Below are 13,569 nucleotides of genomic sequence, written 5' to 3' on the forward strand. Positions count from 1 at the left end.
CAAGAAATCAGAGGACGTATTGCACTAGGCAAATCTGCTGCACAAGATCTTTTTTTTTTTTTTTAATGTTTATTGTGAATTAGCTTTACATCCTATTGTTTATCGTTTCATTGCCATGGTTACAATCTCCTCCATGCATCATCAGCCAACCAAAGTATATACTCTGCAAGCCTGCCCCCCAGTCCTTAGCACACAGTCCCTCTCCATCTCTGGGTCTAGAGACCCCAGCAGCTCCATCTCTCCATGTCATTGTCTCTGCCTCCCTCTCTGGTGTCACTGCTTCTCTGAGTAGGGTTCCGCACTCCGCTCTTCTCCCTTGATGGTTCCAGGGACCTCTGCTCCTGGACTGCAAAGTTAATCACTCCCCTCCTTGCTACAAAACGTCTACCTTTACATTTACAACCCTCACACCATTGTACCACAAGGACCTAGCCCCATCTGCTTTCATTAGCCCCACCCAGACAGAATGGATATTACTCAGCGGAGATTCTATCTTCCTCTTCACCCTCTGGATTTAGGCTCCCTCTTGAAAGCTTGTAAGCCAGTGACTTCTTGCCTTTGTAGCCCCCCCCCCCCCTCCACACCCTCCCCAAGCCATTATGGATAGCCAATGTCCAAGTTGCCCATCCCTGTCTACGCTGTGTATGGAGGAGGTGGGAATGATCCTCACTGTAAAGATCTGGTCCCTCTTTTGAGGTACTGCAGCCATAGGTGTAGGTCAAGTTCATCAAATTGTATCAGATTACTTTTTTTCTTCTTCTTGTAGTTGAGCTCTGATCATCCAGTCACTGAAGCCAGGTCAAGTGGGTATTACCTGCAAGTGTGGGTGTTCTTATGCATATGCCCTCTCTTCTTATCAGCTGGATGCTTCACTCTCCACTCAAGTCTTCTGTGGCTATGTCACTGACTCTGGGCCCAGTAGTCCCCAGGTCTTGCGACAATGCTGCCAACCAGGTATCCACCAGGGTTCACAGGAGTCTATTGAACATTGTAGGGCTTAGCTTGCAGCTTCATTGCTGTTTTTCCCTAACTTCCCCTTATCAGTGATGAATGTGGTCACCAGAGTATATGTCTGCTCATGTAGACCCATTGAGTCTTAGTCTTGGAAGGGGGTTGCCCTGAGGGGGCCTAAGTACTTGCCTTGATGTCTCCTGGCCCAGCCACTTGCTTATTCTTGTAGTAATCAGTTGGACTGCCATTATTGTTTTGTATTTTTCCTGTTGGTTTTTCTTCCAAAAAGTATCTTCTGTTTTAGTTACTCCAGGTTGGTCTGCTTGTCCTTTCAAGTGGGTATTTACCACCTCAGAAGATTCTGGATGTGGTTCAGGATTCTACCTATGGTCTTATGTAATGCAGAGGCTCTTCAGGAAGCCTCCTTCACATGGCATGTTGTAGTCCTATTTTAGGTAGTGCTGTGGGTTAATGCGCCAGATTGCAAAGCCTTTTGAACTGCAAGTTTGGCAGTTCAAGCTCACCAGCTGCTCCTTGGAAACCCTATACAGGATCACTATGGGTCGGAATCAACTCAACAGCATTTAACAACAACAATCAGTTATAGGCAGAAGATGGACTTAGAAGCTTTCTATGGTGATATTGCTGGCTATTCCTTTCTCTCCCCCTCAAGTGTCTATTTTATAATGGTATGCCAGGGAAACCAAGATTGAAAAGACAGCCAAACATCTTACCATTATTTCCCCCCTTTTGCCCATTCCAACCATACAAGACCTTTTTTAAGTGTTGAAGAGCAAAGATGTCAGCTTGAAGACTAAGGTGTGCCTGACCCAAGCCATGGTATTTTCAATAACCTCATATGCATGTGAAAGCTGGACAGTGAGTAAGGAATGCCATCGAAGAGTTGATGCTTTTGAGCTATAGTGTTGGAGGATAATATTGAAAGTGCCATGTGCTGCCAAAAGAACCAATAGATCTGTGTTGGAAGAAGTGCAGCCAAAGTGCTCCTTGGAGGCCAGGATGTCCAAACTTCGTCTCTCATACTTCAGACATTGTCAGGAGGGACCAGTCACTGGAGATGGATATCATGTTTGGCAGGGTGAATGGTCAGAGAAAAAGAGGAAGACCCCAACAAGATGGATTGGCCAAGTAGCAGCATCGATGGACTCAAGTGTGGGAACAATAGTAAGGTTGACCCAGGATCGGGAGGTGTTTCGTTCTGCTGTGCATAGGTCACGATGAGTCAATACCGACTCGATGGCACCTAAACAACACAGTTCCTGGAGTCCTGGTGTGGTGCTGTGAATTAATATGCTGGTCTGCAAGGTCCGCTTGAACCTCAAGGTCAGTGGTTCAAGCTCACCAGCTGCTCCTCAGAAACCCTATATGCTATGAATTGGAACTGACTCAATGGCACTTAAAGGGGCTCTGGTAGTGTAGTGGTTACGAATCCGGCTGTGAGCCACAAGGTCAGCAGTTCAAAAATACCAGCTGTTTTGCGGGAGAAAGATGAGGCTTTCTGCTCCTGTAAAGATTTCCAGCCTCGGAAACCCTGTACAGGGTCGCTATGAGTGGGAACCGACTCCACGGCACATAACAACAACAACAATGGCACTTAACAACAACCACCACAATTCCTGTATGCTAAGGTCTGCAAGTTCCCTAAAACATTAGTTAATACTCTCAGTTTGGGACAATTTAAAAATTCAGTCAAGGTAGTTCATAGAGAAACTGCATTTTTTCCCGTTGACTTGCTGGCCAACTGAATAATTGCATGCTCTTTATGATTTAGGAACAATATGTAACATTTATCTAATTACCGGACCTGCTAAATGTAATTTTATATTATTTACTTATTTGTTTTTGTTGTTGTTTTTATGTGCCATGGAGTTGGTTCTGACTCATAGCGACCCTGTACAGGGTTTCCTAATTAAATCTAGCTACCGTAGGAAATGTCTGGTCTAAAATCAGTCTCTCATATATTTAATGGTCCAAGAGAAACTCTTGACCCAGAAGCACTGAAATCGTGAGCTTCACAATTACACAAAAAGAAATCATTCAGAAGGCATGAAATAGTAGGCCAATGTGGATACATTATTAGCTAAGGCGAGAATCCAAACAGCAGAAGGTCGCCATTTTTTTGGTTATGGAAGAGTGGAGTCTTGGGAGTAACCAGTTAACCAAGTTGATGTGGAATCAATTCTAACTTACATAGAAGTGTGCTCCATAGTGTTATCAATGACTTTATTTTTTTTAATACAAAGTTAATGTAAAAAGTTCATGGAAAAATTACATTATCTACCAATTCCATTTTCCTACAAACTTTTTGATGCCTACATATATGAAGATCACGTGGCCTTTTTTGTGAGGAGATGCTGGGTTGACTGGAGTGGCCCACCTCTCTGCTAGTTGCCTAGCATATTAACCATTTGCCCCATTCAGGAAGTCTAGCCCTGGGAGGATCTGCTAAAAAGGTAAAAATGGACCTGGCAGAGCTTCAGACTGCCAGAGGGTTCATCTAGTAGTGAAACCAGGGAAGAACTATGAATCCTGAAAAATAAGTAAAACTCCTCAGCGTGAGTGCAGCCCTTATGAAAATGGGCCCCACAGCTGAGCAGTGATATGGGATATTTGGAAAGAGGCCATGAAAAGCAATCAAGATGAATCAGGCTTTGGGTGAATGAATTCTTCTATGGAATATGAATTCTTTTATCACTCCTTCACACCAGAGTGATAGCACTGTGGGCTGGGAGGGTGGGTGTGCAGTGGAGATTAACAATGCTTTCAGATAGCTAAGAGGCAGTTGTTAAGTGCCTTTGACTTGGTTCCAACTAACAGAGAAGCTGTAAAGTTGTAGTAGGAGTTTCAAATTTTCTACTAAGAACATAAAAAGGAAAAGCTTGGGCTGAGAGTCCACCAAGAGGTGCCTTGGAAGACAACTCCTGCAATCTGCTACCAGTAGGTCACAACCATGAAAACCGTATAGAATGCAATTTTACTCATGGGGTTATTATTAGTTGGAAATGACTCCATGACAAGTGGAGTCAATTATCATTGTTGTTAAATCAGGCTGTTTGTTTTTTGTAATCATGATTTTTTTGTTTTTGTTTCATTTTGTTTTGTTTTTTAACAGTCTGTAGCCCAGGAGGCCAGTGTGGTTGGCAGTGAGTGAGCCAACAGGAGATGACAGGCGATGAGGTCGTGGGTCATGGTGGGATAGTGAAAGTGGCATCAAATAGTAAGTGTTCTCGGACACCATACAGGATGCTGAATTTTCTTCTGAATATGAACGGAAGTCATTTGGAGGGTTTTGAGCTAAGAAGCACTAACGTAGATAATAAGCAATTCTGTGTGATGGATCTTGGGGAAGGAACGGTAGAAGCCAGAATAGCTGTATAGCTATTTTAAGTGTAGGTGGACTCTTGGTGTGGCATTTTAAATAAGCATTGGGTTGCTAACTTCAAGTCAGTTGTTCAAGCCACTCCTCAGTAACCCAATACAGGGTTGCTGAGTCTGAACATACGCTACGGCACTTAACAAAATGAGAGATAGCGGATTGCACTAGGTATTAGTTGTGACAATGGGGCAAAGTGGGTGGAGTCTAGGGATACTGGTATTTCAAGGGTAAAACAAATGACCATATGCTGATGAATTGGTAAGGATATGCCCAGGGCCTAACAACTAGTAGGTGTCTGGAATAAGGGTCTATCTTGAACCACAAGTTACAGAGAAGACATTCCCTGTTCCTAAGGCCAAAATGTTTCCAGTGTGTGAAATTTATAACCAAGCATGTATGTTTCCTAGATGTTCACTGCCTCTTCTCTCATACAAAAGAGAGTTGACAGCAAATTATTCCAAACAAAGATATAAATACAATTACTAAGCCCCAACACAAACATTTTGGCCCAGCTTTAATCTGATGGCAAAAGGTCAACTGATGGCTTAGAATGCTACCATGGGCTTGATGAAAGGTGAATTTTATGTTTTAAGCTATTAAAATGTTAGAATGGTAGAAGATGCAAGAAGTCACTAAATAGATGAAAATATTTTGTGGCCACATTTACACAGCAAAATCCAAGTGGAAGATTGAGCAATTACCTAGTAACTGTAGGCTGGGGAGTCATCCAATTTGGGTAACTCAGATAAAAAATGTGCTTTGGCTGCTTCTTTTGCCTAAATTACTTGATAATGGCCCATCTGTCTCTTTTGCTTAGTTATAGAGAACAAGAAACAGGTCCATCCTAGTCAGAAACTTTTCATGGGCCAAGCTGGGGGAAAGGCTGCCCTCAGGATCCCGCCTCCAAACTGGTACACATAGCTAACTACAGTAAAGAACCTGCATGTTCAGGGCCCTGTGTTTGTAGGTTTTAAAGATGCTGAGATGAACATTCTATATCCTGATGTTTCTCAAAGTCTAGTGTGGCTATCAGTTTGAGAAAGGGTCATCTTAAAATGTGTATTTGGTGCAGAGGTATTCATTGGACAAGAAGACACAAAGAGAGTGCAAATGGTTAATGAACTGAGAAAGTTACATGTTCAAGTCTGCCCAAGGATGTCTTGGGAAAAGGGCCTCACAATCTCTTCCAAAAGAATCAACCATTGAAAACTCTGTGGAACACAATTCCACTCTGACACATGGGGTCATCATGAGTAGGAGCCGACTAGACAGCAAATAGTTTTTAGTAGCCCAAACTGGAGTGGGGAACAGCTAGGGAAGGCTTCCTAGAGGAGATGATGTTTCAGTTGGATTCTGGAAAATAAGTACTTGTTAGCCTGGAAATATGAGATGGGAAAGGTAGAAGGAAGTCCAGTGACGGTTGGTGACATTTTTACCTCTGGTGTTAAGAGTTTACCAAATAATATTTATAATAGATAATAATGTTCAGACTTTATTATGCACCAGACATTTTTCTAAGCACTTTGCATGCATTATCTTATATCTTGTCAATAACCATTTGGGAAAGGGATTATTATTCCTTTAGATATATGAAGAAACTTAGGCCCAGAACAAATCCCTACTTGCCTACAGTTACACAGGTGAGAAGCAAAATCAGGACGCCAGACTTGTGATTACAAAGCCTTTGTAATACTTCTGCCTATGCTGGCTTTGTCTTTAATGCAGCTTCTATAGCCCTGGTGTGACCATACGGCTTCCACAGATTTCCATGACAGATTAAACTCATGCTTCACAAAGTTTGCTCTGAGTAGACCCCTAGGAGACTGGCCACAGACGCTGCACTCCAACTTGACCTGTCTGCTCCTGTGCCATCTTAGCACCTCCTCAAATCTGCTCTCTGGCTCCTAGTACCTCATCCTCTGCCCCACATGAGCTTAGCAGGCTCCTTGTTGTTGTTGTTAGCTGACAGTGAGTTCACTTCCAGTCAGTAGGCTCCTTGTTGTTGTTAAGTGCCGTTGAGTGGGTTCCGACCCATAGCAATCCTGTATAGGGTTTCCTAGGAGTGAGTGGTGAGCCTGAACAGCTGACCTTGCGATTCAAATGACTTTGCAGTCCAACACATTAACCATAGCACCACATCAGGACTCCTATAGGCTCCTTGTTGTTGTTGTTAAGTGCCGTAGAGTTGATTCCGACCCATAGCAACCCTGTATAGCGTTTCTAAGGAGCAGCTGGTGAGCTTGAACCACCGACTGCAGTTCAAATGACTTTGCAGTCTGATGCATTAGCCCACAGCACCACACCAGGAGTCCTTAGAGCTCATGAAGTCCCTGAGAAGGCTGGCTGCCTGGACTTAGTTTCGCCATGGTTCCTTTCTTTCCATCCTTAACAGGTGGGGATGCCGGTCTTCAGATGCATGTCTTCGTTAGAATTTTCCTGAGCCTTCTCTCACATCCTCTATTACTGATCTCCTACAAGCGCCAGACTTTATACTAGATGCTAAGGAGATTGAAAAGGAGACTTGCTTTTTACCAATTGTAATAAAATATACCAATGTATGTTCTGAAAGATAAGTGATGAACTAGGAGAATTTCACATGGTCTCACTTTGAGGAGTTTCAATCAAAGATGAAATTTTGTGGTTCTCAACCATGCTGGCAAAGTAGTAGCCTCATCCCAGTGCATCCAAAAGAAATGAGCTAATAACTAGTACTGGTTCCCTGGGGACTTCCCCCTGGTTATGGGAAGTAAATATTTTGAAAATGAATTTGTAACAAGGTTTCCATTTTCAAATATGGTATCATAATTTCTTAAGACTTAAATTCTTTGTTTCTTTGCAAACATTCAAATCACCTCTGCAAGCTAAACAGCAGTCTCTGGTTATGAATGAGATTCATTCCTAAGTGTGTCTTGAAGTCAAATGTGTAGGTAAATTGGAACAGGTGCATACGGTTCTTATTTAGTCTTACTTGTACAAGAAAAGGCTATGAGCCTTTTCAATGATTTAAAAGCTGCAAGAGCAGCAAGTGAAGTTAACTGTGATGTAGAATTGGTTAAGAGTATTATCAGGACGGACCAGTCCCTGGAGGACATTATGCTTAGTAAAGTGGAGGTTCAGCAAAAAAGAGGAAGACCCCAAGGAGAAGGTTTGACAGTGTGGCAGAGTAATGGCTCAAGTCATGTAACAGTTGTGAGGAGGGTTCAGGTCCAGGCAGGCAGTGTTTCCTTCTGTTGTGTATAAGGTTGCTGTGAGTAGGAACTGTCTCAAGAGCACCTAACAACAACAACAAATACCAAAGCATATTTACATAACATTAAAGGGCAAGGAGTTCTGGTGTGACACTGTAGGATAAGCAGTGGACTGCTAGCCACAGGGATCTCGGATTCAAACCTACCAGCTGCTCCCCAGAAACCCTATGCTGTTGTTGTTGTTAAGTTCTGTCATAGCGACCCTGTATAGAGTTTCTGAGGAGTTGCTGGTAGGTTTGAACTGCTGAACTTGTGATTTGAAGTCCAGTGACTATGCTACAGCACCAACCCTGTACAGGGTTGCTATGAGTTGGAACTGACTCCGCAGCACTGAATAACAAAGGGCAAGTACCAGTTGCCTGTAACTGATATTTGTAACCAGGAACTTACTGTAGAGACTTTCTACACCCAAATTACAGAAGATGGCAACCTCTACTTTCCTGTGCACCTATATAACATCAGAGGGGAGTTTATGTGGGCAACAAAACCATTTTTTTTTCTTTTTGTGCAAAGGTTGGGATAAGAGAAAAACTTCATTTGAGCTCATGGAACTCATTACCAGGCCAGGTGCTCCACTTCTGACTTTATTGAAAGAAGTGGCAAAACACTGTTCCTATTGGTTGCTGCCTTGTCAGACTTCTAGTACAACAAGAAACCCAGCTTCAGTGGGCCTGACTGCCTGTCACCAGTTCCACCCCTCCTGGTGTGACACTGTAGGATCAGCACTAGAATGTAAAACACGACGTCAACAGTTCAAATCCACCAGCTGCTCCTTGGAAACCCTATACAGGGTTCACTATGAGTCGGTACCAATTCAAAGACACTCACCACCACCACGTCTTTTTCATTTGGCATCTCACTTTGTGGTTAAGTGCTGCTGTTGAGTCAGTATAAGGTTTCTGAGGAGTGGCTGGTGGGGTTGAACCACTAAACTATGGTTTGCAATCCAATACTTATCCACACCAGAACTCCTCATGGAAATCTTTAAGTCAGAGCTTTTAATTGGCTCATTCCTGTTCAACCCACAAGTGAGAATTTGCACTTGCAACTCAGATATACTGAATCAAATGTACATTTTAACATGATCCTATGCAGGCATAAAGAATTTAGGGGGGATCTTGTTAAAATGTAGATTCTGATCCAGTACCTGGAGTGGAAATGTGAATTCTCAGTAAGGGGTCGAACCAGAATAAATGAACTAGTTGGAAGAACTAAAGGAACTAGGTGGGAGTTCTGCTTTTAGTATTGAAGAAATCAGCATTCAGGGAGGCGAGATGTACTTGTTATACAGTTAATTGGCATCAGAGAATGTGCTAAAATCCAGGTGTCCCCTGTTTTGTTGATGATGTATAAAGAATATAAATTGCATAGTCATAGAAGACATTTGCAGAAGGGAAGAAAATAAGGGAGAATATTTTCTTTAAGAAACTAAGATGACCTCTTACAGAATTTGAAGTTATTCTAGGATGCTCAAGCATGGAGTTTTATTCTGATTGTTCTACTACCCTGACAATTGATTCCTTTACTCAACCATGTTAACTGAATGCCTGTTCTATACCAGGCACTGTAGTTATGATGGAAAGTAAGAGGTATGTCGTTTCTACCCTCCCAGGATTAACTGTCCCTTCTATTCTTTTTTGTTTCTTAATATCCTTCCTCCCATCCTCTTATGTCTCCCCTCTTTCAAGGCACCCCCTTTAATCCCACTCTCAGTCCACCACCAGGTACAGAGCCTTGGTAAATACAGAACTGTTGATACAAATTAGTAAAGCAAAAGAGATTTTCCTGCAATGGTTTTCACGTCCTCTTAGCCTGTGGAAGTCCTAGTACACTCCTGATATCTTTGCACATTTTTAAAAAGTGATCTGGTGCTCTGGAGTACCTTTGCATATTAAAACCAAATGTCTAATTATATTAATCAAGATCTCTAAATTTAAGTTGCCCTGTCTGTTGAATGGAAACCTGATGATGTATAGGGAAACATTTGAAAAGTATAAACAGCCATGTAAATACAAGGTACTGCTTCAAAGAAGCTTTCAAAACGCTCATGGAAAATTTCCATTATCTTTTATTTTCTTTTTTCCATGAACTTTTTGAAGCCCCCTCATATAATTATCAGCAAAACTAATATTTTGTAATGGTATAAAGATTGCTAGCAGTCCTGGTGTGGCGCTGTGGGTTAATGCGCAGGACTGCAAGGTCATTTGAACTACAACATCAGCAGTTCAAGCTCACCAACTGCTCCTCAGAAACCCTACACAGGGTTGCTATGGGTTGGAACCGAATGGATGGCACTTAACAACAAAGATTTCTAGGTATTAAAGTAAAATCTTTGATATCTCGACTGCACAAATTTTGAACATTATTCACCTTAGCCATGTATACAGAATAACCAAATAAGGGTATTTTGGCATAAAGGAAAAAATATCACAAAGTGATCACTTGTGTTTAACTTTACCCCGTTTGAAGTCCTCATGATACAGTGGGTTAAACACTGAGCTAACTCTAATGCTGGTGTCTTCTTCTATAAAAACGCACTTAGAAACCGTACTGGTTAGTTCTAGGTTAGTCCTACTCTGTGCCAAAGGGTCACTATGAGTCAGAATTGACTCACAGTGGATTTGCTTTATTTTTAGTTTTAACCCCTTTACAGAAAACTAGTTCTTGAAAATGTACATTGAACTTCCTAGCAAATTTATGTTAAGTATAACATTTTTAATTAGTTTTTTAACTATCAAGTTGGAAAATAATTAAGATTCCACTGGTAGGCAGGCTAGAAACAGGCTCTGGAAATAACTTTTCGTTTGATGGAGATACAAATGAATATACAACATTCTGATGCCAAGTAATGAATTTCAAAAGTCTTAAAACTATGCATGCAAACTCAATCCACTTCTTGGAAAATAAGGGTGGGAATAAAACTAGAAATATGAAGGTGCTCATCACAGTACTATTCAAATAGTAAAGCATCATAATTGCTGTTGTTAAGTGCCATTGAGTCCGTTTCCAATTCATAGTGACCCAGTCTGTATAGGGTTTCCAAGGAGCAGTTGGTGAATTTGAACCTCCAAATAGTAAAGCATTAAGAATGTGGAATCTGGAGTCACTGAGCTGTTGAAGTCAAATCCTAACTTTGTTACTTGTCTCTGTATCTAGAAATCATTAAACTTTCAATTTCCACATTTTAAAACTGGGGGGCTATAATAACACCTATTTCAAGAGGTTGTGTGAATATTAAAGTACACATAGCAAGGTATACCAACAGTATTCAGAATGTTAGATTTTGTTCATTACAATGAAAAATTAGAAACAGCTTATCTAACAAATGGTTTCATCCAAGCAATGTAATGCTATTTATAAATTAAAATATTATAAATGAATATTATTTTGGACACATTTATTATATTTATAGTATGATTGAATCAAATGAGATGTTTATTAGAAGTTTTCCAGTATACCTGGATTTAATCCTTGTATTTCAGATGCCCAAAAACTCACATATCATGAATTTCAATTCCTTTAAACCTTGGGGTAGGAACAATTGAGAATATTTTCTGGGCTAATATATTTTTGGTACTCAGTGTATTGCAATCCAAATTACTTGTTATAAATAAGAAAATATAAGTACTTCTTTTACTAAAAGGTTAAAGTTCTCCATGTCATCACAAAAGCCCATGATCCCACTGAGTTTTATAATGCTACTAAAGTAATTACATACACATTTTACCAAGTCAAAAATGCTATCGGCTTTCAAATGCCTGCAACAATTTTTAAAAGCATGAACTGTGATTCTATCTAACAATGTTTATTATGGGATATTCAAAGCAGATGTATTTATAATTTACAATAAGTAATGTGGAATGTTAAGAATGACATTGGTAATATGCAAAATTATTAGTACCTTGTCTTGCTATTGAGAATCAGCATACAGAGTAGTGACTTATTGTGACTTATGCCTCAGAAAAGTTTAAGCAATTTCAAAATAAGTTTTGACTTGTGTTGCAATAAAAGTTCTCTGTACCTTCTCTCAACTCATAGTTCTCTTAGTGCTGAAGAGACCATTGTTTGCAGCTCAGGTTTGTTATTCAAACAGTAAAATCTTTTTTTCTTCCAATCCATAAAAAAAATGATTACTACCCTCCACCCCAAGTTTCAAGCAATTAAATGTTGTGTCAACATGCTTACACTGACTGTAACTAGCATGGGCATACTTCTCCTTTTTAAAGTTATAACATTAGGACCTCTGACTTCCACCAATAGAAATGAGGGTGCAGCAGCTTTATGTTTGTGTTATATGCAACATTTTTAAGTACAGGGACACCTTAGAGATACTGCAGGTTCAATTCCAGACCACCACAATCAAGTGAATATCACAATAAAACAAGTCACACAAATGCTTTGGTTTACCAATACACTGAGCCGACATTATATAGTATAGACTGTTAAGTATATTATGAGCATTATGAAAAAGTATGAGATATTGTGAGAATTACCAAATGACCGAGGTACAAAGTAGCGTATGTTTTGGAAAAATGGCACGAATAGATGTTTAACTCAGGGTTGTCATAAACCATCAATTTGTTTAATAAACAAAACAAAAACAGCATCTGCAAAGCACAATAAAATGAAGCATCCTAAAATAAAGTATGCCTGTACTTTCACATCTATCTTATTTCACTATTGATTTCAACAATTTTATAGGCAGTGTATATAAATCTCACCAAATTTGACTACTCTGAACCTCTCTACTATGAAGGTTCTACTTGAACTTTGGGCATTCTTTTTTGGAACTTAAAAACAGTGGTAATGTGGTTTATAAAAATACTTGATATCATCATCACAGGATGTTTAATGCAGGAAAAACACAATACAGAGAAGAGAATGAATACTCATAACCAGGCACCTCCTGAGCTAAAGGATGCCAATTATATCCAGCTAGGAAATGCTATAAGCTGCTAACAGTGCAGAGCTTGGCTAGACTACAAGAACTTTCCTCAACATCTGGTAAAGGTAAAGTTGACCTCACCACTTCATGCCTGGGACAAGCAGACAAAACCCCAAGGAGATTAACATCAATTTCACAAGATCAGAAAAAGTGACTGTTGATTAAAGATTTTGTTTTTGGCCAAAGGGATCCTAGCTAGAGTAGCAGGTTAAAACAAAACAAAAACAATACATAACTTTCCCTTCTTTCCTCCCATAGTGAAACTTGGGTTTGTTGCTTCTGATTTAAGGCAGCCAATAAGTTCCTTTCTGGTTGTACTTATGATTGTTGTTGTTGTTAAGTGCCATCAAGTCAATTCCGACCCAAAGCAACCCTGTATAGGGTTTCCAAGGAGCAGCTGGTGAGCTTGAACCACTGACCTTGCAGTTCAAAAGACTTTGAAGTCTGATGCATTAGCCCATAGCGCCACACCAGGACTCCAGAATGTACTTATGATTACTATGGCAGAATTACAATACTCCACTATTACTTCCAGTCCTCAGCCATATAAGAATCTGCTAAGTAAACACAAACTTAAGATTCACTTTTTTTTTTCCATTACCTTTGTCCTCATGACTGGCATATGAAGAGACAAAAACTGAATACTGATCAAATATCTTAAATTAAAAAATTAATGAGAGTGTTATTACTCACTTTTGTAATTCAGAGTCAAGAATCCACTGCTACACTGTTGTTAAGTGCTGAATGGGTTCTGACTCATAGCCAGCCTGAATAGGGTTCCTAGGAGCAACTAACTGGTGAGCTTGAGCTGCTGACCTTGCAGTTCAAACCAACTCTGCAGTCCAACACATTAACCTGCAGCACACCAGGACTCCTACAAAGTCAAGTCCCAACCTACCACACACAAGTCATGAGGTTTAAGTTTCAGCTCTCAGAGTCACCATGATGGCTAAAAAGTATTCACTGGGAAGGAAAACTGAAGAGTCCTTCCTCCAGGACCATCAGTATATTACTAAGTTCTCCTTTTT

The sequence above is a fragment of the Chrysochloris asiatica genome, unplaced genomic scaffold (genome assembly GCF_000296735.1).
Source record: "Chrysochloris asiatica unplaced genomic scaffold, ChrAsi1.0 scaffold00002, whole genome shotgun sequence".
NCBI lineage: Eukaryota > Metazoa > Chordata > Mammalia > Afrosoricida > Chrysochloridae > Chrysochloris > Chrysochloris asiatica.